The sequence below is a fragment of the Balaenoptera physalus genome, assembly GCF_965194825.1.
Source record: "Balaenoptera physalus genome assembly, chromosome: 13".
Classification (NCBI taxonomy): domain Eukaryota; kingdom Metazoa; phylum Chordata; class Mammalia; order Artiodactyla; family Balaenopteridae; genus Balaenoptera; species Balaenoptera physalus.
This window is the reverse complement of record NC_138892.1, coordinates 32641472-32655503: the sequence shown is the minus strand read 5'-3', so window position 1 is coordinate 32655503 and position 14032 is coordinate 32641472. Positions and strand designations below refer to the sequence as shown.

The window sequence follows — 14032 nt, the reverse complement described above, 5'->3', positions numbered from 1 at the left end:
ACTTCCATGACACGTTCCAATCTTTGCCATGAAAAAGACAGCAGCCCTGACTCTCATATTGCAAGTCAAAGCAGTTATCAGCTACACTGTCTTAACTCTATTTTACTTGTTAGTTATGCTAAATGGAATGTTTTGCTAACTCAAGTATCCTTCACATCATTCCCTAATTTTTCTTCAAAAGTAATCCAAGCCTCCTTTGTTTAGACCAAACTTCTTATCAGGGCATTCCAGGCTTTTCATAATCAGGCAAAAGACTTTCTTTCCAGACACAATTCATATCACTCCCAACTATGAATCTTTTATTCTAGCTCTACCAAATTTCTTGCCACTATACAAAATGTGAAAATACCATGTGTCCAACTTTTTTCCTTCTTCCTGAGATTGTCTATCTCTTCAGTGGTTGTCAAAAATTACATCCTAGCTCTCATGTTTAATATTCAAATATCCTATCGTGTGGGGAGTCTTCCCAAAATACTATCTAGCATAACTTCCTGCCTAGGGTTTCCACTGTGAGAAATCATTAACTGTGTAGCTATCATGTATAGCTGTGCAGGCTGTGCACTGCCCAAAAGTACCCAGAGGAGAGAATGACAACATAAATCCAACGAGTACTCCATTTGCTATGCCTGTGTCCTAGCATAAAGAGGTATCCTGCGGGGGGGGGGGGGATGGGAGGGTGCCTTTTTTGTACTTCAAAATGTCATTAGTTTTCTGAACTGTCTGGTAATGGGACTATCTTTGCCTAGAAGGGGAGCTTGTTCTAATTTAGAACAAGGCAGGGGTTTTTCTAATTCACACAAATTTGCTATATAGTCTAGCTGTCACCCCTGCGGGCTGTAACACCTCTTAGTTAGCTGCAGGTACATTTTTCTCAGGTAAATATGACCTGAGAACAAGCTAGGTACCTGTTGAACTTTGAATAAGTAGTAACCCAGTAACTACAATAAGTGCTATATATTCAATGAATTATTCCTTTGGAAGACAAAACTGGGAAGAGAATTGCATCAAATTTAAGATCCAGGAATAAAATCCTGCTACTAGCATTCACAGCACATTTAATTTATCTGGTTGTGATTTGAAATGTCACCATTTTTTCCAAAGCATCATATCAACTCATAGTAGTGGTTAGGATTCCTCTGCATTCAGAAAATATCTACTCCAAAATAGAATTGATTTGTTTTAATTCCATCTACATAATTCATTGGGATAAAACTTTCTTATTAGTTTCTTCAAGGGAGGACAAATGCCTCATTAATTTTAAACATATCAACCTGAAAATGCTATACACATCAAATAGAATAATGACTGACATTATAAGGAACACAATATCAAATTGCCCATTATTCTCTCAGAACAAATATACACCTTTATTTGTACTTTATAAGCTTCATGAGGAGAAATCCAATTAGATATTTAAACCACAGTGGGGGCTGGAGGATATTATGTGATGGAGAGACTACTATAATGTGTACTACGTAAGTAAAGATCTGCCATGTGAAAATACTCCTTGACATTTAGAAATCACTTAACTAAGATGTAGCTTTCCATCTAACTCCCAGTTTGAGTCAACACCATCAATTATCATAGAGATAAAAAATGTTATTTAGTTCAGTTTCATATGCTGCTCTTTTACCCAATTATTTTTAAAATATCATTAATGTATTAAATCAATAAAATTCACACTTTCATGTGTTTGTTAAATGAATTTAAAAGCTTTATAACTTATTGAGTGCAGAGAGGAGCTATGTGAAAGGCTTCTCTGGAATGGTGGCAAAGTTCTATTTCTTAGCCTGTGTGGACCATTACAAACTTCTTTTAATGGTATATTCTACACAAATGCAAAAGTCATGGTTTACAATGTTGTTCTTTTTCTCAAAACCTTTCTATGACTTACCTGTCTCACATGGAATAAAACCTGAAGTTCTTACTATGATCTATAAGGCCCTCAACACATGGCCCCTTCTACCTTCTTGTTCACCAGCAACAGAAGACACATGAAGCAGGCTCCTGCGGCAGGGCCCGCCCTGCACACTGTGTCTTCAGCCTTGAGAGCTCTGCTCCCAGCTGTCATCATGACTCACTCCCTCACTTCACTCAGGTGTCTGTGTAAAAGTCTGCCTTTCAGAGATGCCTGCCCATCACTGCTATCTGCTTACCCTTTTATTTTTCTTTAGCCCACTTATCACAATCTGACAAATGTTATATTAATTTATCATATGATTCCATCCACTAGAATATAACCCTAAGGGCAGAGACTTTATTTGTTCACTGCTGTATCACCATCATTATAACAATGCTACCATATAGTAGGAGTTCAACATTTTTTTATTAAGTAAATGAAATAATACCACTGGACTATTAGTCACATAGATCTAGTCTACTTGAAGTTTTACAGAGAAATTTAGCATTATTAAAGATATTCTAGTATTGTTAAAGAGATGAGATAGATAACTGACAAAAAACCCAGCATATTTTGGCCCATCAAATCATGTATAAACCCAGTCTAATTTTTTAGCCATACTAATATAGGTACCATAATTTAAGGATTGTTTTCCTCTTTAGTATATTACTAATACTTTTGAAATGTAAATTTATGTAGAAGGCTTTACATACTTCCAATTGGACATTTTTGTAATACTTTTAAACTTTTGTCCTTGTTCTTCATTTTTGATGTATGTCAGCTAATGAAATAATTGTGTAACATAGCTGCTGTGAAAATTCTTTCTCCAGAGAAAATAAGTCATTTGTATAAGAACACGTACTGTTCAGAATTTGAACAGTACAACCTTTTTCAAAGATCTGTTTTTGTTGTTTGTGGTGTGCCATTGAATAGAAGAGCAAATGTAAAATGCAGTTTGTACACCAGAGATGGATTCTACCTTACCTGCAGCTTTGCAACTATTTTCCCACCACTGGCTCCTGTGATTACGTATGTCTGTGTTAAGTGTATTTTAACCCTGACTGCAATTACCTATTCATTTCAATACTAAGGATTCTTGAGCACCAAGGGAAATGTTTAAGACACTAATAAACAGAATTCATGAGGAATTTTCATGTATAAGCAAATCCATATTGAATATATTTAAATCTGTGGGTTACAGATTTGTTTATGAGGGGGAAAATTAAAGAAACTAATGATGCTAATGTACATTTCACTTCTATACTTTTTCAAATAAAACCCACAGAAATCACTATGTTTATTATGGTTCAACCCATACTGAAATATAAATATCCATTATAAAATAAATAAATTCCTCCAAAATTATTGTAAATTTGTGTATTTGAATAAGGGAATGTCTTTTTTGGTTTATGGCCATTTGCTATTAAGCAAAATTATTAGGCATCCATTATGTGCTGATACTGTGTTGGGTGCAAGAGCACAAAGATTATTAAGACACAATTTCTTTCCTTCAAGAGACACAAAGCTGAGTAAAAATCAGTCCCTGACTCTAAAGAGCATACAGTCCAATGAGGAAGACAGGCATATGAAAACAAATAGCACAAATATAACTGGAGCAACAACGGAATGCTATTACAGGATCCAAGAGCTTGGGAGCTTTAGGAAGATTTTTCTAAGGATGTTTGAGATGTTTCACAAAATACGTAGGAGTTATACAAGTGAATGAGTGGTGGGGGAGGCGGTGCTGGAGGCCATTTCAGAGTCATGGGGTGAGGAACCATGAGGCTAGAGAGAAGACAGGGCTCATATCAGGAAGGGCCCCGTAAGCCCACAAGGGCTCAGACAATTAGCAAGCAATTAGTGTGATCATTGTGTGGGTGTGCAGAGCACAGATGTGAAACGGCACAGGACTGACAGCAAAGACAGCATTAGGGAGTTGTGAGTAATTGTCCAAGAGAGACAATAACAACCTGACCAGGTTGGAGCGGTAAATATAAAGAAGAGGACACACATATGAAGATATTTCAGAAGGTCAATCAGGAGGACTTTTGGGTTTATTGGAATGAGAAGACAGGAAAGGAATAGATGGTCAATGAAATATTGGTGGTACAAGAGAAAGTGAACAGTTTGTAATGAAGCAACCAACAAGGGATTAATCTCCATAATATACAAACAGCTCATGAAGCTCAATATCAAAAAAACAAACAACCCAATCAAACAATGGGTGGAAGATCTAAATAGACATTTCTCCAAAGAAGACATACAGATGGCCAAAAAGCACATGAAAATATGCTCAACATCACTAACTATTAGAGAAACGAAAATCAAAACTAAAATGAGGTATCACTTCACACCGGTCAGAATGGCCATCATCAATAAATCTACAAACAATAAATGCTAGAGAGGATGTGGAGAAAAGGGAACCCTCCTACACTGTTGGTGGGAATGTAAATTGGTACAACCACTATGGAGAACAGTATGGAGGTTCCTTAAAAAACTAAAAATAGAACTACCATACGACCCAGCAATCCCACTCCTGGGCATATATCTGCAGAAAACCATAATTCGAAAAGATACATGTACCCCAATGTTCACTGCAGCACTATTTACAATGGCCAAGACATGGAAACAACTTAAATGTCTATCGACAGAGGAGTGGATAAAGAAGATGTGGTACATATATACAATGGAATACTACTCAGCCATAAAAAAGAATGCAATAATGCCATTTGCAGCAACATGGATGGACTTAGAGATTGTCATACTGAGTGAAGTAAGTCAGACAGAAAAAGACAAATATCATATGATATCACTTATATGTGGAATCTAAAAACTGGTACAAATGAACTTATTTACAAAACAGAAATAGAGTCACAGATGTAGAAAACAAACCTATGGTTATCAGGAAGGACAGTGAGGGGGAGGGATAAACTGGGAGATTGTGATTGACATATACACACTACTACATATAAAATAGATAACTAATAAGGACCTACTGTACAGCACAGGGAACTCTACTCAATACTCTGTAATAACCTATATGGGAAAAGAATCTAAAAAAGAGTGGAGAGATGTATATGTATAACTGATTCACTTTGCTGTACACCTGAAACTAACACAACATGGTAAATCAACTATACTCCAATAAAATTTTTTTTTTTTTTTTTTTTTTTTTTTTTTAAGGTTTTCAATATAACATTTATTTCTTAAAAGTTAACACGTGCATAATAGGAAACCAAAGAACACAAGAAGCAAAAAACAAAGTCATCCATCATCACAAGCAGTTTACCATCTGATGTGTCCTTCTAGGTCTCGTTTGTGTATTTAAACACAACTAAGCATCCATTTTTATGTAATTAAGATCATACAGTTACGTATCATGCTTTTCACACATCATGAATATTTACCACTTCAAAGTCCCAAAGCTATGAGTATTTTGATAACCAAAAATACACTACACCAACTCAATCTGGAAGGAAAAAAAATGTAATCCTTTCTTGGCGACAAAAACTTCAGAAAAGACAAAAATGGCAACAGGCCTCTAGATAAAGATATTGGCAGAGTTATGCTTAAAATACTACATTCCCTTAACGTTCAATTAAAAATGAGACATAAAGCAACACAGTACCCAAAGTATAATGCTTTTAAGAGAATTCATTATCTGATCTAAACTATTAAAGTATTAGCAAGGAGGTATGTTTCCACTGAATTACTTAACAATGTATTCCTATAGTACAGCTAAGAGATGCACACACATCAATGGTTATCATCAAAATATAAAAAGGAACATATCCACATACTTCCCTCCCTTTTATACTTCCTTCTGCCCCTCTGCTGCCAACCTAATGAACAAGTCCTGGTGTACATTTCTCAGATGGTTTAACAATTCCATGTCCAAGATGCTACTTTTTTATCAATGGTAACAAAGATATTTACAAATTGGTTAATTCACTAGCTCTACTTTTTATCATACATTGTCACCTCAGGACTCCTAAAAAGCCTAGATGTTGCAAAATAATGAATGAACCTTGTCCATAATAAGCATTGGTACTTTACAAAAATGCACATTTAGACCTATGGTTATAACCTAAAACTGTCTTCTAGATATGGAGATATTAGCCAAGAGCCCTTCCCTTCACCCTTCCTCTTACCCCTCCTCCAGCATATCAGCGACTAAGTACAGGACTATATCTAGCTCCAAGAGGTGGATTAACATAGACGCTCCCAGAAGACACAGCCCTTCCTAAAAACCAACAAAAGGGCATTTATTAAGGGGTTATTTTACTACCTCTACTTTTAATATACTTTGGGCATTAGGACTTGCTTATTCTTTAATACACAGCAATTAACTAAAACACACAAATAGAACAATGGTTAGACAATCTGAACTTGTCTAAAGACTCATGGGCACAGATCCCTTCTCTGTACTTCCTTCCCTGTCCGCTCCCCGCCTCCCCACCACCCAGTGAATAGTCAGCTTACTCTCCAAGACTCAAGTTTAACAATTTCCACTCCCCCAATACAACCATTCCTATGAATTAACAGAAAAAATATACTTAAAACGTGTTACTTTTAACTCTCTACTTTCAACATATGTTGTGCACTTTTACACATCTAGAAAGATTAGATGTTTCAAATACGGATTTAAGTTTGTCCACTATATATACATGTAGTAGCACTGAAGAAACTGCACACAAAGGGTATAGTCACAAAGTGTCTCCTAAACAGGAACACTCTGGCCTAGAAGCTTCCCCTTCTCATCTCTATCAACCCAGCGGACAAGAATAATAAGCATCTGTAATGCTTAGAGGGGATTTTAACAATTTTACTTCCTCCAGTTGTTTTCAGAAGTCTTTCCTATGAATTTTAACACGAAGTGTACACAATGTATTTATCGGCTATTTTTGTCATACACTGGCAACCTCTTTAACATCTAGGAAGACTAGATGTTGTAAATTTGGACCTCTGTCCTTTATGTACACTATGTACACAGCCAAGTAAAACAAAACGCAGAGACATACCGGACAATGGTTAGTCTTGGTATAAAGCCCTTTACACTTTCTTCTTTCTCCCTGAACCAGCACAAATAAAATAATGTGTACTGCTCAGAGAGGTGGTTTGATCATTTTGATCACTCCATTTCTAAAAGACAGTATTTCATATGGATTTTAACAAAAGGATATATCTACAAAATATGTTACTTCACTACCTCTACTTTTAACATACTTTGTGCACTTCTAAACATCTAGAAAGACTAGATGTTTCAAATAAGGACTTAAGTTTGTCCACTATATACACAGTAGTGTTGAATAAACTACACACATGTAACAATGGTTAGATCTGAAAGTGTCTTCTACATAGGAACATTCTAATCTAGAACACTTCATTTCTCCCAGTACCTCCTTTCGGCCATCCATCCAACATTGGGCAAGTACAGGCACAGGTGTCACTTAGATGTGATTTACAATTTCACTTCCAAAGGTCCTTTTCAGAAGACGGCCTTTCAATGAATTTTAACACAAAGTGTACAAAATGTGTTAGTTTACTAACTCTACTTTTGTCATACATTGGCAACCTCTTTAATATCTAGAAACTAGATATTATAAAATTGGGACCCATTGGTCCAGTATATACAAAATATATACAGTAAAGTTAAACAAAATGCATGTCACATATAGAGCAATGGGTAAGTTGCAATGTTCTAGTAACTGCTAGCAAAACACCTTTTGCAATCTTCCCTCCCACCTCCTTAAACCCAATGAACAAGCACAGAGTATACTGTTCAGAGAGGAGGTTTAACAATTCCATTTCCAAAGACAGTATTTCCCATCAGTTTTTAAAAGCTATTTACAAGAAGCATTATTCTACTAAAACTACTTTTAAATACATCAAGCACTTCTAAACATCTAGAAAGAATAGATATTTCATATAAGAACTTACTTGTCCACTATGTACACAGCACTGTTAAATAAAATTGCACACATGTAACAAGGGTTATAATCTGAGGTATCTTCTAAATATGACCATTTTGGCCTGAACCATTTCCTCCCTCACTTCCTTCTCTCCGCCGCCAATCCAGTGGACAAGTACATGCATGTGTAATGCTTAGAGATGGTTGAACAAATTCATATCCAAAAGTCATTTACAGAAGACAAGCTTTCCTATGAATTTCAATAAAGTGGACAAAATGTGCTAATTTTACTAACTACTTTGTCATACACTGGCAACCCCTTTAACATCTAGAGACTAGATGTTGCAAAATTAGGGCTCAATTTGTCCATTATATACACTATATACACAGCAAAACAAAATGAACATACAAAAAATGGTTTTGTATGAAAACGTCCAGGTATGAACACACTAGCATATTACCTTTTGCAATTCTTTCCCTCCCTCCTCCAAACCACTGAACAAGTATAGACAATAGTATACTGTTCAGAGAGGTGGTTTAACATTTAACATTCCCAAAGACAGTACTTCCTATGAATTTTAGCAAAAAGATATTTACAAAGTGATATTTTACTACCTCTACATTTAACATACGTTGGGCACTTCTAAACATCTAGATGGACTAGATGTTTCAAATAAGGACTTAATTTGTCCACTATATACAGAGCAGTATTGAACGAACTGCACACATGTAACAGTTATAATCTGAAAGTGTCTTCAAAATACCAGCATTCTAGCCATTCTAAGACCAACCCCCTTCTCTCTCTCCCCCACCTCCAACCCAGAGGGCTATAATGCTCAAATTTTCAGAAGACAGTCTTTCCTAGAAATTTTAACACAAAATGTACAAAATGTATTATTTACTAACTCTATTTTTGTCATACACTGGCAACCTCTTTAACATCTAGAAAGACTAGGTGTTGTAAATTAGGACTCATTTGTCCATTATATACACTATATACACAGCAAAGTGAAACAAAATGCAGGAACATAAAAAAGACAATGGTTAATCTTGCCTCACTATAAACACACTGGCACAGAGCTCTCTGCACTTCCTTCTCCTCTCCCCGACCTTGAACCAGTGCACAAACACAGTGCATACTGCGTACTGTTCAAAAAGGTGGTTTGGCCACCCCTCCCCCCCAAAACAACATTTCATACGAATTTTAACAAAAAGATATTTACAAAATGTCTTTTTACTACCTCTACTTTGAACATATATCAGGCACTTCAGAACATCTAGAAAGACTAGATATTTCAAAAAAGTACTTATTGTCAACTACATTACAGTAGTAAGGAATAAAATGCACACACAAAACAATGGTTCTAACATGGAAAAGTCTTCTAACTGTGACCAGTCTGGCATAGAACCTTCTTTTCTTCCTCCTCAACGTCTGCCATTCCATGTCCTCAACCCACTGGACAAACGTGGACCTCTGTGGCTCCTGATGTCGCCTCTAGAGGTGGTCAAACAACTCCATTTCGAAAAGTCATTTCCAGAAGACATTTCTTTTCTACGGTTTTTTTAAAGAAACAAATGGGCATTTACAAGACATGTGACTTTAACTCTATCATACGACGGCAACCTCTTCACATCTAGAAGGCCTATATGTAGCGAAAAGTTTTCTTTCGAAAGGTTGAGGGGAAAGTTGAGAGCAGCTTTTTCATATTATATACACAGGCCTTCTATAAACGGCCAGTAAATCTTCCCAAAGGGTGGCGGGCACTTCCTATTGGCCGCATGTGGTACGTTATTCTACCATTTCTATCTTCCGACATCGAAGTCTTGGTAGAACGACGACCAACCGCCCGATGACCCGCTAACGTTCCACCCGTCGTCGACCGGGGCTCTGCTCACCTTCCGGGCCCGTTCAGGCCTTTGTCCGTAGTTCTCCGGACGAGGTGAGGTCTCGTCCAACTGGGACAGAGAGGTCACCTCAGGTCCCGGATCCGCGCGGGCTCCAAGGCCTAAGGGTGGCTGAGCTGGCGTCCACGCAGACCCCCCTTCCCGGGCCCTCGAAACTCTAAGGGCCCTCCGCGGCGTTCCAGTGGCCGCCATTCTTCTCGCCCTGCCACGCCCGACGCCCAAAGGCGCCACGTCCTCGGTGGCCTGCCGGAGGCTTCGCCTAACCCCTGCAGCGTGGGGTCAAGAGACCCGGCGGTGGGCGGGATCTGGGCTCCAAGGGGCCGCCGCCATTAGGTCGCGGACGTGGGGGTGGGGGAGAAGTTCGTTGCTGCTTCCAGGCTCGGGCCCTGCCAGTGGGCTGCTGCGGCGAGGGCTCTGGGGCTCGGCAAGACACAGCCTGAGCCTGTCCCGGGGGCCCCCCAGTTCACCTGCCGACCGGAGGCCGGAGGGCCTGGAGGGCCCCGGGCTAGAAGGCCGCGATCCGCTTCTCACCGCGCTCTCTGCCGGAACTCCAATAAAATTTTTAAAAAATAAAGTGACATTCATGAGGAAAAAAAGAGAAATTAAACAGAAACGGCTACAGTATTGTTAATACAGAATACAGGATTGAGTTATTCAAAATATTTGCTGCTTGCTCCCTCTGGGTGAATTATCCATTACCAGCTGCCGACATCAAGTTTTGTCCTGTGACTTGCGTAGGCTGTTGAAATGGGAACAGAAGTGATATGCTGAATTTCCAAGAAGAAATTTTAAGATCATTGGCAAGGTTCTATTATGTTCTATTTTTCCTCAAACATGAGGTCAACGTCTCAGATCAAGGTTATTCCTTTAGTTCTCTGGTCCAGAATTGAAGACAATGTGTGGAGCACAGCCTTGGAGCAATGCTGCTGATCCCGAATGCACACGCAGCATGAGAGAGAAATAAACCTTGGCTGTCGTAAGCTACTGCCATTTCTGGGCTGTGTATTTCTGCGATGTATCTGAGCCTCATTAATTCAATAGCTATCCTAATATTAGTCTAAGAATAAGTAATCGTCTAAACGACTTATTGAAGAGTAAACGGAGTGAGCTTGATAGAAGCTGAGAGTACATGAGTGCTCATGTCAAGGGCAGAAATTGTAAATTATCATGAGGCAGGTACAGAAAATAGTGGCTGAGGTTTAAATCAAGTAACTTCAAGGAAAAATGTTTGCCCTAAAGCCAAAGAGTGAGCTTAGCATCTAAAGAGTCCTTACTCTCTATGATAGCACTGGAGTTTACAAGGCAGCAGCAAACTGGTCTAGATTAAGGCAAAGGACGTACAGTAGGTCTTTCTGGAAGTACTGATCTGTCTTAAAGGAAGTACTGGCAAGTTAAATCCAAGTAGAACACAATGCCCAGGATGGATACCAATTAATGGCAAAATTATACCTAGCCAATTTCACCTCATGAGACTACAACTGTCATCAACTGAACATATAGTTTATATCCTTTTCTGCCCCAGCAGTACAACAAAAGGCGTTTTTTAAACTGCTAGATGGCATATGCTTTACTGTAGTAAATGGAAAGAAACGTTGCTGTAGAGAATGAATGGATGTAAAGTACAAGAATACAGGCTTTTTAGGAAAGTCCCAGCTTCTTTCTACTACATCCTTCTGTGCAGTAGCTGCAAACAGTTATCCAAAATAGAATAGAGACATATTTTGATATTTGAAAATTCAGAAAAGGTGTGTTACATATACCTTTGCTTAGGAGGCTACCTGAAGATGGTGCTTTAAAAAGAAATAGGAACTGGGCAAGAAATGACGAAGAGGTGGCTGAGAGAATTAGGCTGAAGAAAGAACATGGAGTGAAAGAGTATCAGGTAAAATACTGCACTATATTCCTCTCTAACTAGCAGGCTCTGGCTGTATCAGTACACTTTGAATCAGCCACTGTCAGATGGTAGCACAAAATATTGACATGTTGAGGAAAAATCACTTATGAATTGCTGCAACATCTGCATTATTTTTTTAGTCACCAGTCATATATGTGTTAATTGGCATGACAAGAAACATGAGTCGTAGCTGAACAGACTGCATAAAGAATTCTTGTCTGTGTGTGTGTTGGTTGCATAATGTCAGCACGTTGTAAGATAACTACACTTGCTTCTTCTCCCTCAACAATATGTTCTTGAGATTTATCAACAGTCAAAAGTAGAGATGTAATTCATTTCTTTCAACCACTGAACAGAATCCAATCATATGAGTTGTTTTGAAGGTCTCTCTCTTTTAAGATGTGTTTGTAAGATGTGAGTTTTACATTTACTGTGATTATAAATAGATATCAAATTATTTCTAATAATTTGTGCTTTCTATTATACTTTTTCTTACTTTTTTTCTCCTTTTTTAAATTTTCATGTTTATCTTCTAATAGTTTAAATAATGTACATATGTAATTTCTTTCATGTTAGCTCCTACTTTATAACATACTTCTCTTCATACTCTTTGTAAACAATACCTAAAATTAATCATTATCTCTGCTCCCTACCCAAACAAGACAAGGAGCAAGTTAAAAGTTAACACAATTTAACTTTTCCCTGAACTCTCCTGCAAACTTATTCCATTTTATTGTTAAGTAGAATTTTCTATTCTGATCTCAATTTGTTCATGCGTTACTGCCTTTACTCTTACAGTAAATATTTAGGCTTGATATTTATTTTATTACTTTATTTGTACACTGTTGCTCCATGCATTTTACCCCCACCTTCGTTTTTCTTGGTTCATTTCCTTTATACTGCAGTAAATCTCTTAGCAGTTTTTCATTGATAGTCTATGAGAAATAAACTCTTAGTTTTTGCATATTTTTATTTTACTGTCACTCCTGAATGATGGTTTAATTGGGGATTGAATTTTAGGTTGACAGTCATTTTCCTTCAGCTCTTTGTTTTCATGCATACATTTCTGTGGATGAGAAGACGTCTGTCAATGGAATCTTTCTTCCTTTACAAGTAATCTTAATACTCTTTCTTTTAAGATTTTCTCATTATCAGAGATGTTATACAGATCATTATTTTTTTCTCTCAATGTGCATCTTTTTAATTTATCGTGCTTAGCTTTCACTGAATATTTTTAATCTGAAGAGTTATGCTTCTTTGCTTCTGGAAATAATAAATTATCTATTTCTTGTTTATTCTAAAAATTACCTTTTACATATATTATATATTAATTATTAAATATATATCGGAGTTTATCAGTCTATATTCTGTTTTTTAACTTCTCTTTCATATTTTGCATTTCTTTATGTTGTTTTTGTGTCATTTGCTTTGTTGTATCTTTAAATATACCACTTCAACTGAGGAGAGTTTACCATTCATTTTGCCTATTGACCTCACCTCACCAGTGTTTTTTTTTTTTGTTTTTCATTTTTAAGACATATAATTCATTCTTTCACACATCTGTCTGTCCTTGTTTTGTGACTTCTGTTATTTTTGCAGGACATTTTATCCCTTTAAGAGTTAAGGCCTTTTTCATATAGTGTCACTGTTTGTATTTCTGCAAGTTTTAATTATCCTTTTTAGTTTCTCTGTAGACCTTCACATAATGGCTTGTTTTTTGGTATGTTTTTCATTTATGTCAAAATGGTCATCAGATGTAGGCTTTACCATGCAAGTCTTTCCTGCCTTGTGGTTCACCTTTGCCTGGGTCCATCTCTCCAGGTGGAACTGGTAATGATAAATTGGGTGGTAATTCTTTGCAAGCATAGGCCAAGCTCCCAGTTCTTGATAGCCACCTCTATTTCCTCCCCAAATCCCAGAATGTAATGCAAACTGCCAGCTTTATCCTTATTTCTGACCAAGCTTTAAGGTTCTTTCAATTCTTGAGTCAAATCTTTATTTCCTATGGGCTGTATAACCACTGTGTATTTGAAACTACGGATTTTCTCTCTTTTTCTGTCCTACAGACATGTTTCTCTTGTTTTTGAGCACATCTGTGTATTTTTAGCTGACATATACTTGTGTATGTATGAGTCTGGGTAAATAAACCTTTCAATGCATTCAGAACAGAGAGAGGGAAAAATAAGTTTTTATTCCCTCTGCTATACCAAATGGAATTTATATTTATTGATTTTTAACATTTAGATTTAATTTGCCAACTTCATCTCACCTCCTGGCACTCCCTACCAACTTCGCTACTCTTTATCTTTCCCCCCTAGCACTTATCACCATCTGACATGTAAGCCCTTTGAAATATTTATTTTTTACTATGTGCATATTTTATTTTGATAAAAAATAAAGCAATGTTGTTAGATATAAGCAA

The 14032-nt window shown here is 37.2% G+C and overlaps 1 long non-coding RNA gene across 1 annotated transcript; it reads right to left on the bottom strand.

The window, feature by feature from the left end:
- Positions 1-5245: 5245 nt before the first annotated feature.
- Positions 5246-10285, bottom strand: LOC309640421. The gene is made up of 2 exons (XR_014252197.1): positions 9708-10285; positions 5246-9363 (listed from the first exon to the last, which is right to left on the bottom strand). It is a non-coding gene; the product is annotated as an uncharacterized lncRNA (long non-coding RNA).
- Positions 10286-14032: the final 3747 nt, after the last annotated feature.